Source organism: Mixophyes fleayi, chromosome 9 (genome assembly GCF_038048845.1).
Source record: "Mixophyes fleayi isolate aMixFle1 chromosome 9, aMixFle1.hap1, whole genome shotgun sequence".
NCBI classification, from domain to species: Eukaryota; Metazoa; Chordata; class Amphibia; order Anura; family Limnodynastidae; genus Mixophyes; species Mixophyes fleayi.
In genome coordinates this window covers 81,693,165-81,716,528 of record NC_134410.1, presented here as the reverse complement: position 1 = coordinate 81,716,528, position 23,364 = coordinate 81,693,165, and the positions used below count along the sequence as shown (strand labels likewise).

The following is a 23,364-nucleotide window of genomic DNA, read 5'->3' as shown; positions in this document are numbered from 1 at the left end:
ACTTTGCTACCCACTCCACCTCCAAGATTGAGTCTATACGTCATGACATCTCCCAGCAGTCCCTTCTTAGAACCTGGTTTCCAGGCCTTACTTGTGTCAGGATCTGCCTACAGCTCCAATTTGCCATCCAGTTCCGAGATGCCAGCCTCTGCCTCCAGTTCCTAGATGCTATCCTCTGCCTCTTGTTCCGAAGTGAAAGCCTCTGCCTCCAGTTCCGAGGTGCCAGACTCCACCTCCAGTTCTGAGGTGCCAGCCTCTGACTCAGTTCCGAGTTAAGAGCTGCTGCCTCCAGTTCCGAGTCAACAGTTGCTGTCTCTGTTCTGTAGCTACAGCCTGCTTCTGAGAGGGCTCTGCCTCTACAGCCTGTTCCAATAAGGACGCAGTTCCTACAGCCCGCTTCACTATGGGCTCTATCTCTCCAATCTGCTCCAGAGACATTGTCGCTAGACACGTTCAGCCCGAGTTGCCTTTCCATGCGGTTCAGCTTGAGTTGCCTTTTCATGTGGTTCAACCCGAGTTGTCCTTCCATGTGGTTCAGTCAGAGTTGCCTTTCCATGCGATTCAGCCCGAGTTGCCATTCCATGCGGTTCAACCTGAGTTGTAATTCCATGTGACTCAGCCCAAGTTGCCTTTTGATACAGTTCAGCCTGACTTGCCACTTGGTGCTGGCCAGTCCGAGGCTTCTCTCAGTGCTGTACGGTCCGTGGATTCTCCCAGTGCTGTCCGGTCCAAGTGTGCCTAGTCCGCTCCATCCTTCACGTGTGTCCAGTCCTTGCCGTTCCTTGCAGAGGGTCTCCAAGCTGAGCCGTCTCCTGCCCATGGTGTCCAGTCCATACCCGCCACCTACCTTTGAGAGGCACCTTTTCCAAATTAGTGCCCTTGAATGAATTGCTATCTACCTAACTGAGGGTTTGTTGCTATCTAACTAACTGAGGGTTTGTTGGAGCTACTGTGGTCCGTTTATACGAGAGCTGCCTTTTGTAATGTAATTGAGGTGAAGGTGCAGACAGCGAGAACACCAATGCGTGTTTTGCTAAGGTCTGCTTATTCAGTGGCAACAAACTCACAGTTAGTTTGGAGCTACTACTAGGTAGATAGCAATTCACTCCCCATATATTAAAATAATGATTGAAGACTAATAGACAGTTTAAGGGATAAACACCTTATTTCTGAGTGTATTAGCTTAATAAGAGAGGGCATGTAATAGGATATATAATGAATAGAGCCTGTTACCAGACTAATGGACAGAAGCATCTAGATATGGTGTAAATAGTTAAGAGCTATCTCTACCTTTAGTCATCTTGAACCCCAATTTAGGTTTATTATGAGTCATTACAATTTTGGAACTAATAGAGCATAAGTCCTTTAGATTATATATTTAGAACTCCTCCTTACTGGTCTCCCCCACTCTCACCTCGCTCCCCTTCGATCTGTACCTAATGCTGCCGCTAGGCTTATTTTCCTCTCTCGCCGCTCCTCTTCTGTCTCCCCCCTCTACCAATCCCTTCACTGGCTCCCCCTACCCTACAGAATCCTGTTCAAGCTCCTCACTCTCACATACAAGGCCCTCGCCAACTCCACTGCACCCTACATCTCCTCCCTCCTCTCTATTCATGCTCCATCCCGCCCTCTCCGATCGGCCAATGACCGTCGCCTCTCTTCCCCCCTGATCACCTCCTCCCACGCGCGTATCCAAGACTTCGCCCGCGCTGCCCCCCTCCACTGGAACAAACTCCCTCCCTCCATCAGAACTTCCCCCAATCTGTCCAGTTTCAAACGGTGTTTAAAAACCCACCTTTTTCTTAAAGCCTTCCAGTCTCCCACTTAACTTCCTACCTTTTCTTCTGACTCTTCCCCTCCATTCCCCTTCCCCTATCCCTATCCTCCGTCTCTCCCCTGTGTTCTCTGTCAGTCCACCCCTCCCCTTAGATTGTACGCTCCTTTGAGCAGGGCTTTCTCTCCTCCTGTCTTCACCACTTTTACCTCTGCTCGCCAGCTACCCTGCCTTCCTCCTCGAGGACCCTCCTCCCGTGTCCCCTCTCGCTCCCTTCTCTTCCCCCTGGGGGTCTCCCTCTCATCTGTGCCCTCCCTCCTAAGTGCCGTTGCTGGCTGACCTTCTCCTCTCCCCTCCCCTCTAGCTGTGCCTTGAGCTCACTGAGTTACTGTGATTATTGTTTACTATTCTGTGCTGTCTCACCTCGTATTGTAATCTTGTCTGTCCCTGTACGGCACCGCGGACACCTAGTGGCGCCCTATAAATAAAAATTAATAATAATAATAATTATATAGGAGACTTGTTTGAGGCAGACAGCAGTTTTAAACTCACTTTTGTTTATGTACTTACACTTTGTCCTACATTTCGCTAATTTTAAACATTGGATTTTAATGCACACTTAATAAAAGTTAAATGTTCATTTAAGATGCTCCCTTTATTTCAATATATTTATATTACAGAGTTGATAGTGCACCGTTGTCAGCAAACTCCATTTTTCTTCCTCCTTTCATTTTGAACAAATGGTTGCACCACATATAAAAATAAAAAACAAAAAATTAAACATAAAAAACAAAATTACGTTTTGGAAACTCAGAACTGAAGAGAGTTCAGCTCTGTACAATTAGTGTGAGAGTATCCCTCTCTGTTACCTATTAGTGTCTGCCTCTCTCTCTTTCCTGTGTTGGTGATTGTTGTTTTATTGTCTTCCCTTTGATTTGTCTTCTGGTTCTCATGTGCTCTTGGACTTAACATCACTACTCCGGATCTCTCTTCATCTAACCATTCCACCTCCGCAGTATTCCTTGCAAACAGTATCCAGTCATCTCAGATATTCTGGTGTAGTTTCAGCATTATTTGGTTCGTACTATTTATCTGTATTTTGGTCAATAAATACCTTTATTCTTTATCACATCCCGGGCTCCGTAGCTGTGATTTACTTTGAAGCATTACAACCTGTCCCTGTGGCCTCCTTCTGGTGCCTTTAAGATGCAGCCTTCTCCTGTGGATCTACTGCTCTCCCATAAATTTTTCACTGATCTCTGAACCTACTGCACTCAGAGAAACTCCATCTTTTGACCTCTGTACATAATATACTCCCACAAACTCCATTCTCCGACCTCTGGACCTACTACACTCTAATGAACTCCCTCCATTGACCCCAGGACCTATTCATTGTTCTTACCTTCCACAGTCAGTATTCATCTTTCACAGGTTGCCCACCTGTTCTTTACATGTGTAACAATTTTCATCACTCTATATGTAGTTTAATTTACTTAGTCTCATTTTCACAAATCAGTTACACCCAAACTGTCCTTCTTTATTACATCCAAGGGAATAAAGTCCATTCCCTTCTCTTTTCCTCTGCCACTTCCATGTGCCTTATTGCCCATGTCCCTTTGCTCCTACTCCACTCCTTCTCTCCTAATGCCTGATCGCATCTTGTCTACCTTAACTGTCCCTCTTCCCCTGCACCTTCTAGCATGCCCTTGCCTCACCCATACTCAAAAAACACAATCTTGCCCTAATTTCTCTCTTTTACTACCGCCTCATTATCTCTCCTCTGCTTTATGTCCAAGCATCTGGACTCACCAACTTCCTAACCTCCCTCTTCCTCATTGACAATTCTATGTTTAGATGCCCCCACCCCATAGAGACATTCCTTGTTAAGGTCAGTAATTATATTTGTGTTGCCAAATCTAAGCATCATTTCCCCTTACTCATCCTCTTAGAAATCTCCACTGCCTTTGACCATAATCTTCTCCTACAAATCTTTCACTTCATTAGTCTGCTCTCCTGTTGTTTCCAATTGCTCCTTCTCAGTCTCTACAGCTGACTCCACATCTCCCCTGCTTCTTCTACTTGTTTGTGTCCCCCACAAGCCGCTGTTCTCTGCCCCCTTTTCTTCTCTGTGTACATTTTTTCCTTACAAAACCATCTCTCCTCTCTGAAGTAAGTATTTTAAGCCATGGACCCCATATTGTTTTATTTTGCATTTTTGTAATGTAAATATTAAGAACTGAATGTATAAAACATTCTTATTATAGCCTTTGTCTAGTTTCAATGATTCAGTGATGGTGGAGTACTTGCAAAGTCCCCATTCAGGAGAGGTGCTATTATCTCATCTACCCCATTATTTTCTCAGAGAGCTCTACTGGAAATTTTATTGATGTATGATAATACTTGCAGAATACAATACCTTGGAAGCATTGTGTAGCATGAAGGGATTTGTATGACATCTTGGAGGGTATGGTCAAGTCCAGAAACAACAGACAATATTATAGATAGCCAAGAAATGCAGATACAACCCTGAGTGAAGAGGGATAACCTGTGAAGCAGGATACCATAACACTGTGTTTACTATATACTATCCACTGTGCTAACTCAATAAACCAAATTAAATGTTTGATGTTGCAGTCTGTTTATGCTGTTTGACATGTGATTTAGTAAACGTCTATCCATGGCACGCCATCTGTGTGATTTTTCTCTTTCTGTTTGTGATGAAGGGGAGAGTATTTTTGTTTATCCTGAACAGTGAGTCTTTGCGTGTTTTGTATATAGCAAAGTCACTGTGACAAGATGCAGACTGACAGGCATTATTTTCCCATCTGTCAATTTGAGGAGTTTAAATGGATTGTGCTCATATGAATATTTGGTTGACCATCATTTTGTTTTTTTAAGGTTTATTGCTCACATCTTTGCAATCTCTGACTATAGATGCTGTTAGGATGCACTTAATGATGCCCAACTTATTCTTAAATAAAGCCAGGTGAGCTACACATATTCATCTTAGTTATCACATTGGATTGCAGTATTGTGAATGAACTATTTCCTGGCCAAGATACTTTATCCAAAGCAAGAACAGGAAGTCTGGACCATCCGAAGCCGCTATCACATCACAAAAGCATGGTAGGGCTTAAAACAAAGAGACTCTCTTCTTTTGCCAGAATTAAGTCAAATGGCAACTGGTTTTAGCAGTGTCACAGGAAACACTGAAGTATATCTGCTGGTGTTGGCACTGCTCTAGAGGAAGGTGCAGAGTCTAGCGTGCCTCCGGTCATCTCCAAGGACTCCCACAAGTGAGTATGAGTTTCACTGCAGGACATGTGCAGGATGTGGTCTTCCAACCGAGCCATCAGCGAGGTAACTGAGAGTAGAGGGTAGTCATACAGGTTGGGTCGGTAACGTACGGACAGCGGAGGAAGAGTAGGATGAACCAGGAGGAGTGGTCACAACAAGCCTAGTCGGTAAACTTCGGGCAGCAGCAATACACAAGGGAGATTCAGAAGAGTGATCAATCAACAAGATAGAATTCAGATACCAGGTAAGCCAAACAGGAGAAAACCAGGAGAGTAGTCAGAAGTCAGCCTAGGTCATACACAGGAAGACTGGAGATGCAGTAACAATAAAAATGCTGAAGCTGGTGGACCCAATAGGCAGCCTTAAATATTGAGGGTGCTCCAATGATTTGCACTGGCAACACAGCGTCCGGACACTCCGAAGCTTCCAATAGTGTCTCGTTGCCTAGCAACTGGAGGTGCATGCGCAGTAGTGTCAGTGTGAAAGCCTGAAGAGCTGTGTCTGGTTGCTAGGCAACCAGATGCAGTAGAAAAACTAGAAGGTGCCCATCTCAATATGGAACAGGGACGGCGCCTGACAAGCAGCTATTGTTCTTCCTGGAACTGTGTCAGACTCGTATGCAGGGGAAGGCTGGCACATTTAGCCATAGAGGCAATACTTGACTCAGCAGCCTATTTGGAACATTTTAAGGGAAAAAATGCAGGTGGCCCAGTGACCCAGCCCAAGGTAGCCCACTATGGGATTGACCCAGGGGATCAGATGCATCCCTGCACTCCAGCCCAGCCTGCCCCTGCTCCTAGGCACCAGTCCAGAATGTGGGAACTCACTTGGGAATAATATCGCCCTACTCCCATCTCCAACCCCTAAAGATGTATGGGCCAAAAAATATCTTGTATAAACTTGGATTAACCTTGCGGGGTGGGATTTCAACTGTGAGGCTGTTGGTGATTTCTATGAATCTGTATCTGTCTCCGTCAGATCTAAAGGGTGCTCAGAACACAAACCTGTTACCTGGAAGAATCTACTTCATCAGAAGCTGCTTGTGGGTCTGTCCTCCTGGTGTGCCTACTGGAGTAGGTTGACTTGGGGTGCAGGTCCCTACCATCAATGGATATGGTCAAGCAGCTGGGAACAGCAAGGTATTGGAGGGGAGTGGCTGAAGAGACTACATCTGGGAAAGATCTAGTGGACTCGAGTGTTCTGTTTTCAAGGTAATTGCTTGAGGGCCACTTGAACACTACAACTTGGTCTGAGAGCTATTCTCTACCAGAACTTATTACTATTTAAAACAATATTGGTTGCCTTAAAATTGACTTTGGAATGGTGTGGGATCATTTCCTAACACCATGGTAATCACTTTTTAGGCTTGCGTTTTAAATATTTTTATGTATCTGGATTTTTTGTTGTAGAACAGGGCAGGGCAAATCACTGAAGCCAGATAATGACTACTTAACGTTTTTAACAGAACAATTTTTATTTAGAATTTTTAATCAAAACAGAAATAACATTAAATGAAAAGCAGACAAGAGAAAGGCATCAGAAAAAGAGGGAATAAGTTGTACAATATACAGTTCACCATAGAACACACAGAAGAGATAGAAATATAGGACAAAATGTTCGACATTGTAATTAAGGAATGGCATGTAGCTGTGTTAAGTGGCCAGTGTAGTAGGTACTCCAATTATACCAATGATACCATTTGATTGGGTGGGAAGGGGGTGGTCAAAAGCAGAAGATATGTTTTGGAAGCTTATGGTCTCCCAAACTTGACATAATTTCTTCAACAGAGTTTGGAAGCAGTCAGACATATATTGTGAGGTTTATCCTGGCATCAAATACATTGTGAAGACACCGGGTTTATCTGGCCCAACTATATCCACTTCGCAATGGCTGGCCACCCAAGGGTGCCTAACTGAATGAGGAAATTATACCCAGTACCTTCTATGGGTTTAACGATCACTCAAAGCAGTTATCAAGTATAATGGTACTTTTATTATTATACAAGGGTTGGATATGAAATATTGACACTATAATGTCAAAATGAAATATATGTCTATAATCATAGGAAGAGAACAGGAAGGGAACACTAGCCTTTTGCAGCACCCATCACAGCACATCCTCCTAAACTCTTTACCATGAGACACTTTGCCATTGAGTCCTAGTGTGAAAGCAGGGACAGAAAAAACAAAACCTTTAATTAAGCTGCATTGGTGAATAAAACCTGGATTTTCACGTGGTAGCACATTGGTTAGCAGTGTCGATTTGCAATCATTTTGACTATTAAACACTTACCCTTATTTTAAGGGATGGAAGTTTTACACCATAATCACTTTCAATCCCTGGCGATGTTTTTGAACGACTCATTATCCTCAAGAACTGAACTGATCATGATCTCAAATTGACAATACATTGTTCATTTTCCCGCATTTTACATTGAATGGTCGAATTATAGGCAATTCCATTGAAATGTTTGCGGTAACTTTTTCAATTTGGACAATGGTTGTAGCCTGCTCCTTAATGCAACATCTAATTAGGTTGTGCACTCCTAATTTCTTTTACCCAAAAATACTGTTCCAACGTCTGCGCCAAGCCCAAGTTATTTTGGGTTATTGCTATTCCAAGATCTTTTTTCTCCTGAACAGACCAAATGGTGGGTAGAAACAATACTGTTATTCTCACAGACTGGCTTCATTGTTTTTTCACAATGTCTCCCAAGGACATAGTTCTCTTCAAAATGTGTTGTCCTGCATTAGTCGGTAAATGGGTTTTTAATTTCTCAAAAGCGGCTGGAATTTTACTTGCTTAAAGAAATACAAGCGCTTATAAATGCATCAATTTTAAACCAAAATCATGGTCCTGACCATTTTCTTGGGCTAATCCAGCAGTCTGTATACTTCTACAAATGTTTTGTATCAAGTGAAATAAATCGCATTTATGACTGCTACTTCCAAATTCTAGTTGGGCAGCATTACTGGCAGCCATTTCAAAATCAGTCTGGATGTAATGTTGAACAATCTGAATATCATTTTTGGATGCATAGTTTTGCAAGAATCATACATACCATTACTGACTTTTGCTGGAAAGTACATCATAGACCAATGGGAGAAAACATTGTGTATTTTCATTGCTTCCAACCATAGCATGGACGCAGTATATTTGCTTGAATAAAGTGGGACAGGTTTTAAAAATGCCATCCATCACACAATAACGTGCTTTACGCAGGTTTCTTAAATTGTTCTCAGTTGCAAACAGAAAACTTCTATCACTGCCAAAGGTGATGTCTTTGCCCAAAAATCTGACTCCATTGACTTCTTTTAAATCTGATGGCACTTGGTTATTTGCCTAAGATGTGGGCTGTGCCGTTATAGCTTCTCATCTCACCCTCTTCACGACTTCTGTCACGATTAGGAGCATAATTTGTGCTGGTGGAAGGCATCTCGCTGGTTGCATGCCGGATAATTTGTGCCGGTGTCTCAAAGGTGTTTCAGGCACATTCTTTGATCTCTGACCTTGCAAAAGCAACATCAGTTTTTCTGCCCTAGGTGGAAAATTATGTTCAACTTGTGAGAGCAGTTCTTAGGTATGGACCAGTTCCGTTGTGAAGGCATAGGCCATATAATTCCCAGAATTTAGTTTTGTGCAAAGTCAATAACAACGTTCTCCTTGCTGCTTTTTCTTGCCAAATAGAAGTCCACAGGCATTAAGGAGCACAGTTACCTTTAGACAAGGGACCAGGTGACACGATTCTTGTGCCATAATGCAAAATAACTTGCTTTTTTTGTTATTTGCAAGAAAAAGGATTTATCCAAATGCTATATTCACAAATGACCAACCTTAGATTGCTCAAAAACATATAATCAAGTAGGAATAAATATGGATTCATCCAAGAGCTCAATACAGTCACAATTAGGTTTGGATTTCTACAGAATTGTATCAAAAAGTAATAAACAATGAGCTATGTTGTGCAAAGACGTTTATAGAAAACATTGTCCAATGGGATTTAGGAAAGGTGTCAGGCGCCGTCCCGTGCTGTGTCTGTCGCACAGGGACGGATGCCTGCTATTGCTGCTGAGCGCTCGGTTGCTAGGCAACCGATCGCACTTCCGTGTCGGCGGTCACGCGTTCCGTTGCTAGGCAGTAACTCCGGCAGTAATTCCGGCGGTGGTGTTCAGCGTCACCACCGCCACTGATTGGAGATGAGCCCTATAAAAGGATCACTCTGGCACTTGGAGAGTGCCAGATTATTAGGTCCCACCTAGCTCCAGCGTTCCTGTGCATTTCCTCTAGTGACTCCTATGTATTACCCGGCTTGCTCCTGACTACCCTTCATCTGTGCTCCTTGTGTATTGAAGCCGGCTTGTTGACCATTCTCTCCTGCGCTTCTGATATCTGACCCGGCTATACCTGACTACGATATTGGATTCTCCCTGTGGCATATCTTGATTCTCGGTTCTGACCCGGCTAGTTCCTGACTACGATATTGGATTCTCCCTGTGGCATATCCTGATTCTCGGTTCTGACACAGCCTGCCTGACACCGTTTCCATCCTACCGCTTCACTGGTTGCTCCCTCTGAGGACCGCGACCTGCGTGTCTCCTGCAGCTAAGACCATACTTCCTTGCGGGGGTTCCTGGCGAAGACCTGGGACACGTTAGACACCGCACCTCTTTGGTGAGTAGTGCTAAAACCAGTAAGCAGAATACTCTGAGTTCGTGACAGTATACTCTGGCCATGACGTCAGATGGAACAGGTGAGTCCTCAGCTCGGGATCTTCTTATCCACCTGGGCCGCCGAGTGGAACAGCAGGAGGCGGACAAGGCTCGTTTATTTCAGTGTGTCCAAGGCATTATGTCTCGTCTAGACTCCCTGCAGGCGGTCCAACCTTCCCCGATGGGACCTCCCGCTGCTCCTTCTCTTGCCGCAGTGGCTCCAGTGGCTCCGTCTTCTTCCTTGGCTCATTCTACCGGGCTTAGAATTCCTTCCCCAGAGAAGTACGACGGAGATCCTAAGAGATGCAGAGGTTTCCTCAATCAGTGCGCAATCCATTTTGAGTGCAACTCCTCTGCCTTCTCATCTGAACGCACCAAGGTAGCCTTCATGATATCTCTGCTTAGCGGACAAGCATTGGCCTGGGCTTCACCGTTATGGGAGCGCAACGAACCTTTACTAGAGAACTTCGCAGCATTCATTGATATGTTTCGTAAGGTCTTCGATGAACCTGGTCGGATCTCCTCAGATGCCTCTAGTCTGTTGAATCTTCGACAAGGTTCGATGTCAGTCGGTCAGTATGCGGTACAGTTTTGTACCCTTGCTTCGGAACTTCGATGGAACAATGAGGCTCTCATCGCTACCTTTTGGCAGGGCCTTACTGACCGGATCAAGGATGTGCTAGTCACCAGGGAACTCCCCTCTGACCTGGATACCCTTATTTTCCTGTGTATCCGGATTGACCTACGTTTCAGGGAAAGAACGTCAGAGAGATCTCTCACAAGATGCCTTCCTCGCTTGGCACCTTCCTTTCAAAATCCTATTTTGGCTACAGAGGAACCAATGCAGCTGGGTCGCTCAAAATTGACGCCCGAGGAGCGTGAAAGGCGGTTCAAACAGAGACTGTGTCTATACTGCGAGGAGTCTGGACATGTGTTAAGTCTCTGTCCTAAGAGACCGGGAAACGCTCCCTCCTAAATGGTAAGAGGGAGGCCGCCTTAGGAGTAGCTGTTTCTACTCCCTACTCAACTTCTAATCCTGAGTTCCTCATGCCAGTACTACTGGTCAGTCCTAAGGGACCCCAGCAGACCCTAGCCTTCGTGGATTCCGGTGCCGCCGGGAATTTTATCTCGGATTCTCTTGCCTCACAGCTCCAGTTATCCATTCTGGACCTTCCTCAGACGCTAATGCTGACAGCTGTGGACTGTAACCGCGTCAGCAACGGTACCATCTCCAGCATCACTAGTGCCGTTCAGTTGCGGATTGGAGCCTTACATCAAGAGTGGATGTAATTCCTAGTGTTACCACAATCTGTCAATCCTTTAATTTTGGGTCTTCCCTGGCTCCGGGCCCACTCTCCACAATTTGACTGGGCTCGTGCCGAAGTTATCTCCTGGGGTCCGCAGTGCCATAATCAGTGTATCTTCTCACCACGTCCCCACGTTCGCCTTACCAATTCCGAGATAACCGCACTACCCTCGGTCTACCAAACCTTTAAGGACGTCTTCTCCAAGCAAAGATCAGAGATTCTTCCACCTCATTGCCCTTGGGACTGCCCGATTGATTTAATTCCGAGAAAACAGTTTCCTCGTGGTAGGACTTATCTCCTGTCTTTGCCAAAAACCCAGGCAATGTCACAATATGTCTCTGAAAACTTAGCCAGAGGGTTCATCAGAAAATCCTTCTCTCCGGCCGGAGCAGGGCTCTTTTTTGTTAAAAAAAAAGACGGATCTCTACGTCCCTGCATTGATTATCGACAACTAAATAAAATTACCATAAAGAATCGCTATCCTTTGCCCCTGATTATGGACCTTTTTGATAGAATCAGCGGAGCCTGAGTCTTCACCAAACTAGATCTCCGAGGGGCATATAATTTGGTACAAATCCGTCAAGGAGACGAGTGGAAGATAGCGTTCAACACGAGGGACGGACATTTAGAATATCTAGTTATGCCCTTCGGGCTTAGTAACGCCCCCGCTGTCTTTCAATCCTTTGTTAATGAGATCTACCAACACCTTTTATATCACTCTGTAGTTGTCTACCTGGACGACATCTTAATTTTCTCCCGAAATATTACCTCCCATCGCCTTCACATTAAAGAAGTCTTATCCAGACTACGAGCTAATCAACTCTTCTGTAAATTAGAGAAGTGTATCTTCGAAGTTGAACAACTCCCTTTCCTTGGGTACATTGTTTCGGGATCAGGACTACGCATGGATCCAAAAAAAGGTATCCGTCGTTACCAGTTGGCCTCTTCCTCAAGGCACCAAGGCCATTCAAAGTTTTGTTGGATTCGCCAACTATTACAGGCAGTTTGTTAAGGGGTTCTCCTCCATTATTGCCCCAATAACCGCTCTGACCCGTAAATCATCCAATCCCAGAGACTGGCCTTCCAATGCCCTGAAGGCATTTAAGCTCCTAAAGCAAGCCTTTTCGTCTGCACCAGTCCTTTCTCAACCGAATCAATCAGAATCCTTTTTTCTGGAAGTTGATGCTTCCGCTATAGGTATTGGGGCAGTGCTCTTCCAGAAATCCGAACTTGGTACTCATCTTCCCTGCAGGTTTTTCTCCTAAAGATTTTTGTCTCATGAGAAGAATTATGGCATTGGCGACAAAGAGTTGCTCACAATCAAGGCCACCCTTGAGGAGTGGCAACATCTCTTAGAAGGTTCCCGTCATCCAATAACAGTTTTAACTGACCATAAGAACCTGCTTTATATCAGTGAAGCTCGGTGCCTCAACCCACATCAAGCTCGATGGGCATCATTCTTCGCACGCTTCAATATTATCCTAACTTACCATCCTGGGTCCAAGAACATCCGAGCGGACACCCTGTCTCGATCTTTCAATAATACTGACCTCTGCACTTCCCTGAAGCCGCTGCCGATTCTAACACCCACCAGGGTTGTCGCCCTTACCAACACCTCTTCTAAGACACCTCCTAGGGGTTGTTCCTTCTTGGAGCCTAATCTACGGTGGGCACATTCCTCCAAACTCGCGGGACACGCCGGGGTGAAGAAAACCTACGAATTTCTTCGTCGAAGATATTGGTGGCCGGCCTTGCATTCTGACGTACGAAAATTCGTAGCCTCCTGTGCTACATGTGCTCATTGTAAAAACCCCAGATTGGCTCCACCAGGTCTTCTACAACCGCTTCCTACTCCAGACCTTCCTTGGCAAAGTATATCCATGGATTTCATCACTGACCTTCCCCCTAGTAATGGGTTCACCATCATTTGGGTCGTTGTTGACAGATTCTCTAAAATGGCCCACTTTGTACCTTTGCCTGCTCTACCGTCTGCTTCTCAGTTGGCTCTTATCTTTATTAAGGAGATATTCAGAATCCATGGCTGCCCTCGTGAAATCATTTCAGACCGTGGAGTTGTAACAGATTCTGGATACTATATTACTAATCTTGATTAGCGCTGGCTTACCTGAGGTGCGGAGTCTAACGATCTCCCCGGTGTTCACCAAGAACCGCCGCAAGGCGGGGTGGGCTTTGCTGCCAGGAGTCGCAGGTCGCGGTCCCCAGGTTCGCCCCAAGATGTAGTACAGCGGAGTGAAGCGGAGGTAGCGGAGTCAAACAAGCCGGTTCGGTACACAGGAATGGAGTCAGGCAGAATCAGAAGGCAACTCGGAGTCAACAAGCCAGGTTCGGTACACGGGTCACAAGAATAGGAGAATGGTCAGCAAGCCGGGTCGGTACACAGGGATAGGAGAACCAGGTTAGTCAAACAGGCAGAGATCAGCACACAGGAAGACACTGGAAACTGGAAGACACTGCAATCCACGAAGAACAGGAGCCAAGAACAGGTAAGTGTTGCTCTGACACTCAGCGAGTGCCAGAGTGAGGTTTTTATGCTGAAGGGGATTCAAAATCCCCGCCTCTGGATTGTGGTTATGTGACCGCCTCTGGGTGCGGTCACGTGGTCCTGGATGCGGAAGTGCGGCTTCTGGACGGAGCGGCGGGGATCAGGTAAGTCCATTACAGGAGTGCAGTTTGTTTCCCAATTCTGGAGGGCTTTTTGTAAAACACTTGGTTCCGACCTCAAGTACTCGTCCGGCTATCATCCACAAACCAATGGCCAAACGGAGCGGGTTAACCAGGACCTCGAAGTCTTTTTACGATGTTTTTCTTCAGACAACCAAACAGAATGGGCTAATCTCCTACCTTGGGCAGAATTTTCCCACAACTTTCATCATCACGAGTCTTCTGGTGACTCTCCATTTTTTGTCGTTTATGGAACCCAACCCACCCTCCCAGATTTCTCCGGTCAGGTTTCCTCGCCAGTTCCAGCTGTTGAGAATTTAATGCAGAACTTTTCCCAGATTTGGTCAACTACCAAAACCAAACTCCAAGAGACTTCTCTGCGCTATAAGCAAGCGGCTGACCGTCATAGGAGACTTATTCCTCTATTACACGTTCATGACAAAGTATGGTTGTCTACACGCAACCTCAAGAAACCTTCTCAGAAATTGGCTCCTCGCTATATCGGGCCCTTCCCTATAACACATGTTATCAACCCGGTGACTTACAGACTCTGGTTACCTCCTTCCCTGAAGATCCATAATATTTTTCATGTCTCTCTTCTGAAACCACTTGTACTCAATAAGTTTCATTGTTTGCCTCATCATCCAGCTCCTGTGCGGACTACTAATGGTGAAGAATTCGAAGTGAGTCGTATCCTGGACTCCCGTGTCCTCCATGGACGACACCAATTCTTAGTCCATTGGAAGGGCTTCGGACCAGAAGAGAGATCATGGGTGCAAAAAGAGGATCTTCACGCCCCACGGCTATTGAAACAATTCCTTGAGCAAAGATCTATCCAACAAAGTAGGGTAGGAGGTACTGTCAGGCGCCGTCCCCGCGCTGTGTCCGTCGCACAGGGACGGACGCCTGCTATTGCTGCTGAGCGCTCAGTTGCTAGGCAACCGAGTGCACTTCCGGGTCGGCGGTGACGCGTTCCGTTGCTAGACCACCATGGATTGTGGGACACCCCAGCACCACATTGCTCTGGTCCCATGAACTGGGACTGGAGCTGCAGCAGGAAGCCCGCCATGGGAGGCCCAGATCCTTACTGGAGCACCAGTGAATGGTAGTCACATTTTCATTAAATATAATACACATTTAATTTACACACACATAGTTTCACTCCCGGCGCCTAGTTAACTACCAACTCCGCAGAGCCCCCACCTTACATTTTCATTTATAATTTTAACCATTTAACCATGTACATTTCTACAGTCCCCAGCGCCTATCATCGGGGTTTAACCCTTACAATGCTGGTATTTCCCGGAGCCGCAACGCATTTTAAATACACTGTTTATTTATTAAATACACTTCAAATTAATACTGAGTGCCTAGTGCAGGTGGTTTAACTCATCCAGCGCTGGGTATTAACTCTCCCGGCAGCAGAACCCCTATAAAGATGGCCGTAGCACATGTGCGGCGACTGGACACTCAGGGACCCACAATTTAGGTTACATGAACGCATGTTAATTTAAAATAAAACATGAGGTGTTAAAACTACATTACGGTGGGTTACTAGGGGCAATTCAGACAAGATATTTGCATATAGTCTATTGTATTATACATCTCTTGTGTTACACTAATATCCCCATGGCTGTTTTTATGATATTTACACTTTTCCCCTTGACTGTGTACTCAATAGATAGTGTTTGCCTCCGAGCAGAGGCAGACCTAGCGAGGTGTGGGCCCCATGCAGCAGGTCCCTTTATCTCCATGGGTTCCAGGGCATGACACTTGCTGCACCAATGGTAGACTGCCTAGGTAAATATGTGTGTGAACATTCCATGCCTGATGATGAGTTAGGTGCAAAGTAATAAAAAGGAGCAAATTTGCACCTTGGCAAAACCATGTTGTATAGGATGGGGGGTGGTACATTTAAATGTGGGAAAAGATTTATAGTTGGGATAGAGTAAGTGCTAAATTAGCTTTCAAGTTCAGTGTAAAAAATAAAGCTATCAAACATTTGTGTGCTACATGAAAAAGCAGAAAGTATTTTCCCTGCAAGCAAAAAAAGAAATTAATTTGCATCCCTTGCATTGTAACATGGTTAGTCCCATTACAAATGTACTCCTATTTTTAATTTTGCTCCTAACTCAGCATCAGACCTTTAGTGTTACTTGAGATTATTTAAAAAAATGGATTCCACATTTTTTTTTATATGTTATTTTTATTTTAAGCGTTATATACATGTGCATAATATTAAATACAATGGGAAATTTGGATAGGTGTATTAATGAGCAGGAATACAATTAAAAAGTTTAAAAATGAAAATGGTCCATGAAAAATAGGCTTTTGAGCATACTGAAATTGAGGGAGGTAGACACAGAATAAACTAATTTACATAATGTTAAAAAAGACCATATTATCCTAAAAATGTTCAGAGGTAGAGCCATTGACAATCAAAACTCAGAAATAACATTGCAGTCCTTCTTTAAATGTTTTCTTTATTTTTATTATGGATTCAAACTTTTTTGTATATAAACAACTAAAGTGGGAAGAATGAACATAGTGTTTATTTTCCCTGCAAAAGTTTATTTGGAGGACTAAGTGAAAAAAATTATATAGGATTTGTTCTACCTTAGACTGTAAAATAAAGCCTATATTGTTAAAATTAATGTATACTTCAACATGAAAAATATGCTAACAGTAAATTTGTTAATAATAAATTATAATAGTATGAGGAAGAAAAATATGCTGATATTCTTTATTAAACTTCAATGCTGAAGTATAAATATATATTGTATCTTCTTTAGAAAGTGTGTGACAAAGAAAGAATGAAAGAATGCTGAAGACATAATTTTCAAAATAAAATAAAGACAGAAAAATGAATATTATCAATAGATATAAACATGTTAAAGAATGTGAACTTACATTTATTAAATAATGTAACTTGCCCTATGCAATCACACTTACATTGTTAATGTTGTCAAGCCTTTGGTCTTCATTCATGTGATCTATTCATGGACGAGGCAAACAGAATTACAAGATAATAAGCCAAATACAATAGCTTAAAAAAGCTTACTGTCTCGGTTTGAGCTGAAATAAAATATTAAACTAATAAATATGAATGTACATAATTTCCCCTCAGACTAAAGTGTTTGGTCAGTCAGCCCAGGTAATTAGGTAATTAGGTTCAGCTCAGACATTCTTCAAGGAAACTAACTTAACAAATGTGAATCACAACCATGCATTCTCTCTGATCATGCATGTCCTTTACTACTTAGAGTAGACTGTCTAATTAAGGCATTGTAAAAACAAAGTAGTCCACTAGGTGCAAATTACATAGCCTTTTAGGCGAATGCAAAAGACAAAGGCTACCTATGCACATACAGAAGAAATTTTAACTTCAAAGAACATGCCTTCCTACAGGGGAGGGCTGGGCTGGGGGGCATGGGGGCATATTCCCCCTGGGTCAGTACCATAGTGGGCTATCTTGGGTTAGGTCACTTGCATTTTTTTCCTTTAAAATTGTTATGCACGTTGTGAGGACACCGGGGTTAGAACCAAAGCTCACTAGATACCCTGTCCTCTAGGTTCACAGGTCACACAGGTAAGGAGACAGGAAAGAAATAATAATCCCTTTTATTAAACAAAGTGTACACACTTAGTAAAATACAACAGTGCTCCCCAAGGAGAAACTTGTTCCCCCACCAAATATATCAAGTGTCAGAAAATCACCAGTGCAAGTAAAAACTCCCCAACAAAGTCCCCAGCAGGTTACCTCCAAGCACAGAGTCCTAACAGGCCCAAACTCCTGGTAATAAAATCCACAGCTGACAATCCAAGTGGGCCACGGTTTCTGATCCTTAAGGTGGGTCTGTGTATCTTGCTGATCCCAGCCGCTCGGCCAACTCTCCACCAGCTTGGTGGGACCCTGGGTATAGTCTCCCTACCGATGTAGGCTCACCAATTCCCCAGAATCTGCGAGTGTCTCCCGATGGAGTGGTAACAGAATCAGTCCTAGAGGTACACTGTCCAATCTCTGTCAAGAAGCTCCTGCCTTAAGCATTCCTTTAAGGCCCTGCGAGAATACGGTTACTCTCCAACAGTCCAAGTCCTCACTGTCTCAAGATTCTGCAACAACTCCCCCCTCCCCCAGACAGCTCCCTTTTGTCCATTCCACAACCCCCCACTCATTGTCCTCTTGTGATTGGTGGTGTGGAGAGTTTGGGTGGTAACAGGGGTGGAAATAGTGCATGACATCAGTGGTCTCCCCCCCTGCAGTGATGGTGCCATTCGGACTGTGTTGCAGACTTGCTAGAACAATAGTTAGCAAACAGGGAGAGACCCCCTCCTGATTTTAGATAAGGTCCTGACCCTCCTCTTTTTAACCCGTTCCACTACTTTTTGATGTCACAGGGTCCACAGCTGATTCACACTTCCTGTGAGCTGCCTCTCCCCTCCCTCTCTGGACACCACAGCAATAACAGATCTGGCCACCGGGCGGCATTTAATAACAGAGTGGGCCATGGTAGTTCAGTTGGCCCACTGAGGACAGACCGGGTTGGCAGGATATTCTCAATATAAGGCCCGGGTCTGTCACACACGTCTATTTGCTATTCAATAACGATTGTCGATTGCCGAAATGTGGTTCCAAAGCACAATGTGATTTCATAGCCAAAAGTAGCAGAATAACAATCAGAATAAAATAAGTGCAGCCGTTACTTATCGCAGGCGCCCTGGATCCAGTGTACAGTCATTCAGGTCTGAAGGCTGTGGTCAAGTAGACTGTCCACTAGGTCCAGAGCCCCTGCTTATGTACAGTCAGTGAATACAGTAAAACAATGCAGATGATGTGGCTTGCTTCTATAGCTCCAGGCTTCAGGAGGGTCCAGTGTAATGCAGGTCATAGGCCAGTTCAAACGAAAATATCCAAAGGTTTGGGTCAGCTCTCCAGGGGATGCACTTAGATTTTCCCGCCAAGAATCCAGTTTAAACTAGTCTATTTACATTACACAGACAATATCATTTTAAACATTTATTCCCTATCATTGGTAACTAGAGTATGCAATGTGTGATCCCTTTAGCGAATGAACCACACACTGCGGATAAATAGGGGATTAAAATGATACTAAACATGATATGTTCCTGTACCCTAAACCTTTGATTTCACTAACATGTTATAATTATATTATGTTAACTTATAATATTAACCGTAAACATTGCTACATTTCAACATAAATAACTATGTGTTGCAACTATTATTAGTGTGTACTAATTTCAAATGTGTATGTTCGTGTGAATGCGTGTAAATGTGTAAAACCTGTTATTGCCACGTGTTGCAGCTGTATACGCTTCTCCACGCCGTAGCGTGCTATACAGACAAAGACGATCAAGTTGTTAGATATTAATTGAAATGACTTTATCCAATTAGCTGACTTCGACAGCTCCACCCTTTGATAGTGTAAGAAACTAATCATATTCTCAATGTCAGGATTGTAATGTATTTCTTCACAGACCATGATTTCTGTATCCCTCATCACCATTTCAGTCTCATTTTCAGTGTTTAACTCAGTAGAGTGCTTTCCACACTTCCACACAGTAGGAACACATCTGACACATAAGCCAATTACTAGCAACCATTTCCTGTACCCACTCCCCTAGACCAGAGAAACATTTTACAGGGTTCAACCATGAGCATCATCCTGCCACCTTTTCACCAATCTCATATAATGAAGAATTATGGTTCCTTATGATTCACAAGTGTAATTGGAACCTTCACCGGGTGTTGTCTCCTCTGCAGTGAATGGAATGGGTATCGGTGTCTCTCTGCTACCCCTAAGTATGTGATGCTGGTCGTCAAAACTTGGTACATGTCTGTCAAAAAATCTGAGCATAGGAAATTACAGTTCCACAACCTACTCTCCCAGTCCAACATCATAACAGTAAGTGTAACACCTCAGGTGGCAGTGTTTCGAACGTTCTCGGTTGCTGTCTCACTATTTGCTTTTCCTCTCAAGGTCTAGAACAGTCTCTCCATTACAAACTCATCACAAGAAAAGTCAAAAGCCTTTCAAAAGATGACAGGTTAAGAGACAGTTTAGGAGTGATTTTGATAGTGGGGAGGACTAGTGGCCGAAGCTACCAGCCACTCCAATCAAGTTTCAACCATAATTCTATTCAATTCATTCTAGCTAGTACCATTACTCTTTTTTCCCCATTAGTTTGTTGCTGATCAAAAGTATGTAACTTACTATCACTACTCATACATTATAAAGTTATTACCAATAAAATGCCCCTATCACTTTCAATAACCCTAGGGATACCGCATCTATTAAGAAAAACCCTGAGTACACCAGTACCCCGGTACACCAGTACATACTTGAGGATCCTGCAAGGTGGTAATTGTAGGAAGTGAATTTGTTTTACCTGAAGGAAGTCAGCCTATAGGAGGGGTATGGGATGGCTCTATTGGTATTGTCTTCCTGACACTTTCTCTCAATCAAGTAAGACTGGACATTGCCTTCCTACTAGCTTGAGAAGAAACATCTGATGCACACCAATATGCTCTTACCAGCCAGCTTCAATTCTGGAAATACGGACATTCGGTTTTACAACACAGAATGAACAACAGGTTTTGAACACATTGCGTTCTTAACCGTATATGACGTGTCTCTCCACCCTTTGTTGAGGAACCCAAATCCGTAGGCTTTGCGAATCTTCCAGTAGCGTAAACCTCACCACTATGAGCCCCCAAATTATTAAAGTCATTTCATCGTTTTCCATTAATCATTGTCAATGTGATTTGTGTGGTTCCAAAACACAAGCAATTTATTTAGCAAAAGCAAAAGAATACCAGTTCAATAAATAGATACAGCCGATACATACGTTGTGCGGTGCTGCGCACTGCTGGATCCAGCTATGCAGTCATTCAAATAAAGAAATTAAAGTTGCTCAATCAATTTATAGGCTATAGCAGGTGCATGAAAGGGTGGGGTTATCCTAAAAGGAACAAACACACAAAAAGAGTTCCCCCAGCACACTGCTATAGCCAGCAACAGATCTGCTATTTCTACTGTAGATAAAAATGCAAAAGTCTCAGTTACACATATTTGCAAATGTATGTTTAAGCCACCCACCTCTCCACGGTGCTTTTGCTACTAGGGTGGTCCTAACTCTAAAAAACTGAGAGTCCCATAAATTTGGGCCATACATATGTGTTTTTAAATTGAGAGCCAACTTACCAAAGAGGTACCCCAGAAACCTCCAAATAGCAATCCAATGTCAGCACTCCCCCTCAGCTACTGACACCAACATGCCTCTCAGACAAATAAAGAAATGAAAGTTGCTCAATCAATTTATAGGCTATAGCAGGTGCGTGAAAGGGTGGGGTTATCTTAAAAGGAACAAACACACGAAAAGAGTTCCCCCAAGACACTGATATAGCCAGCAACAGATCTGCTATTTCTACTGTAGATAAAAATGCAAAAGTCTCAGTTACACACATTTGCAAATGTATATTTAAGCCACCCACCTCTCCACGGTGATTTTGCTAATAGGGTGGTCCTAACTCTAAACAATGAGAGTCCCATATATTTGGGCCATACATATGTGTTTTTAAATTGAGAGCCAACTTACCAAAGAGGTACCCCAGAAACCTCCAAATAGCAGTCCAATGACAGCACTCCCCCTCAGCTACTGACACCAACATGCCTCTCAGACAAATAAAGAAATGAAAGTTGCTCAATCAATTTATAGGCTATAGCAGGTGCGTGAAAGGGTGGGGTTATCCTAAAAGGAACAAACACACGAAAAGAGTTCCCCCAGCACACTGCTATAGCCAGCAACAGATCTGCTATTTCTACTGTAGATAAAAATGCAAAAGTCTCAGTTACACACATTTGCAAATGTATGTTTAAGCCACCCACCTCTCCACGGTGCTTTTGCTAATAGGATGGTCCTAACTCTAAACAATGAGAGTCCCATATATTTGGGCCATACATATGTGTTTTTAAATTGAGAGCCAACTTACCAAAGAGGTACCCCAGAAACCTCCAAATAGCAATCCAATGTCAGCACTCCCCCACAGCTACTTACACCAACATGCCTCTCAGACAAATAAAGAAATGAAAGTTGCTCAATCAATTTATAGGGTATAGCAGATGCGTGAAAGGGTGGGGTTATCCTAAAAGGAACAAACACACAGAGAGATCCCCCAGCACACTGCTATAGCCAGCAACAGATCTGCTATTTCTACTGTAGATAAAAATATAAAAGTCTCAGTTACACACATTTGCAAATGTATGTTTAAGTCACCCACCTCTCCACGGTGATTTTGCTAATAGGGTGGTCCTAACTCTAAACAATGAGAGTCCCATATATTTGGGCCATACATATGTGTTTTTAAATTGAGAGCCAACTTACCAAAGAGGTACCCCAGAAACCTCTAAATAGCAATCCAATGTCAGCACTCCCCCTCAGCTACAGTCATTCAATCCTGAAGTCTGTGGTCAAAAGTGACTGAATGCTGGTCCCAGAGATCAATATATATACATTTGGTGTTACAGTAAATACAATACAGATGACTTGGCATGTTTCCATAGGTTCAGGAAGGTCCAGTGTAATGCAGGTCATTGGCCACTTCAAACGATGCTATCCAGGGTTGGGGTCAGCTCTACATAAGATGCATACTAATCTTCCCACCAAGAACTAGTTCAAACTGGTCTATTAGCATTAGACAGACAATACCATTCTAATCATTTATTCCCAATAATCCATAACGAGGAGTGATCCTTTCAGCGATAGAACCGGATGTCTGCGAATAAATAGGGGGTTAGAATGATACCAGACATAATATGTTTCCTGTGAACTGAACCTTATATCTCACTAATGTGTACATATAACCTTATAATATTTAACTATAAACTAAATAACATCTGTTCATAAACGACTGTGGATTGGAACTATTATAAAAATTAACTATATACAAGTGAACGTGTAAGTGCGAGTGTATGCATGCGTTATTTATCGTGCGATTGCCCCATGATACGTGGCATACTGATCGCAGTCGCATGGTAAAACAATATTAATCAATATACTTTCTTTCATCCAATTATTCAACTTTGACACTACCTATACTAACATATGACTCTCTGAATCTGATGCAGGAGGAGCTTACAATATTAAAGTCTACAAAGCAATAGCTCTTCAAAAATATTATATAGGAGACGTTAAGGTTGCAGACAGCAGTTTTATTCTCACTTTTTGTTTGAGCATTAACACTTATTTTTATATTTCCCTAATTTTATATACAATAATAAAAGTTAAGTTTTAAAATTTAGGAATGCTCCTTTTGATCTAAAAGTATATATTCAAGGAGGAGTTGTTAGTGCACCTGTAATAATAAACTTTTTTTTTCTATTTTTGATACATTGGTTATGTTAGAGGGTCAAATGCAAATTTCCCCACTACTTTTATGCTTAAATTATATATGATCTCCATGCATTAACTTCATCCCTGACTTCAAAAGTACCTAATTTTACCAAATTTTGTCCAATACTGTAGCGTGACCTTGTAACATGACTACCATAAACAAACTGGTCAGCTTTTTGATTTG

At 43.3% G+C, this 23,364-nt stretch overlaps 1 long non-coding RNA gene across 1 annotated transcript in view; it reads right to left on the bottom strand.

The window, feature by feature from the left end:
• LOC142101642 (uncharacterized) overlaps window positions 1–21,924 on the bottom strand; it is an 84,394-nt gene extending 62,470 nt beyond the window's left edge. The window contains exon 1 of the long non-coding RNA XR_012679090.1: window positions 20,993–21,924. This is a non-coding gene — a long non-coding RNA (uncharacterized LOC142101642). The remainder of the gene's footprint in view (window positions 1–20,992) is intronic.
• Window positions 21,925–23,364: the final 1,440 nt, after the last annotated feature.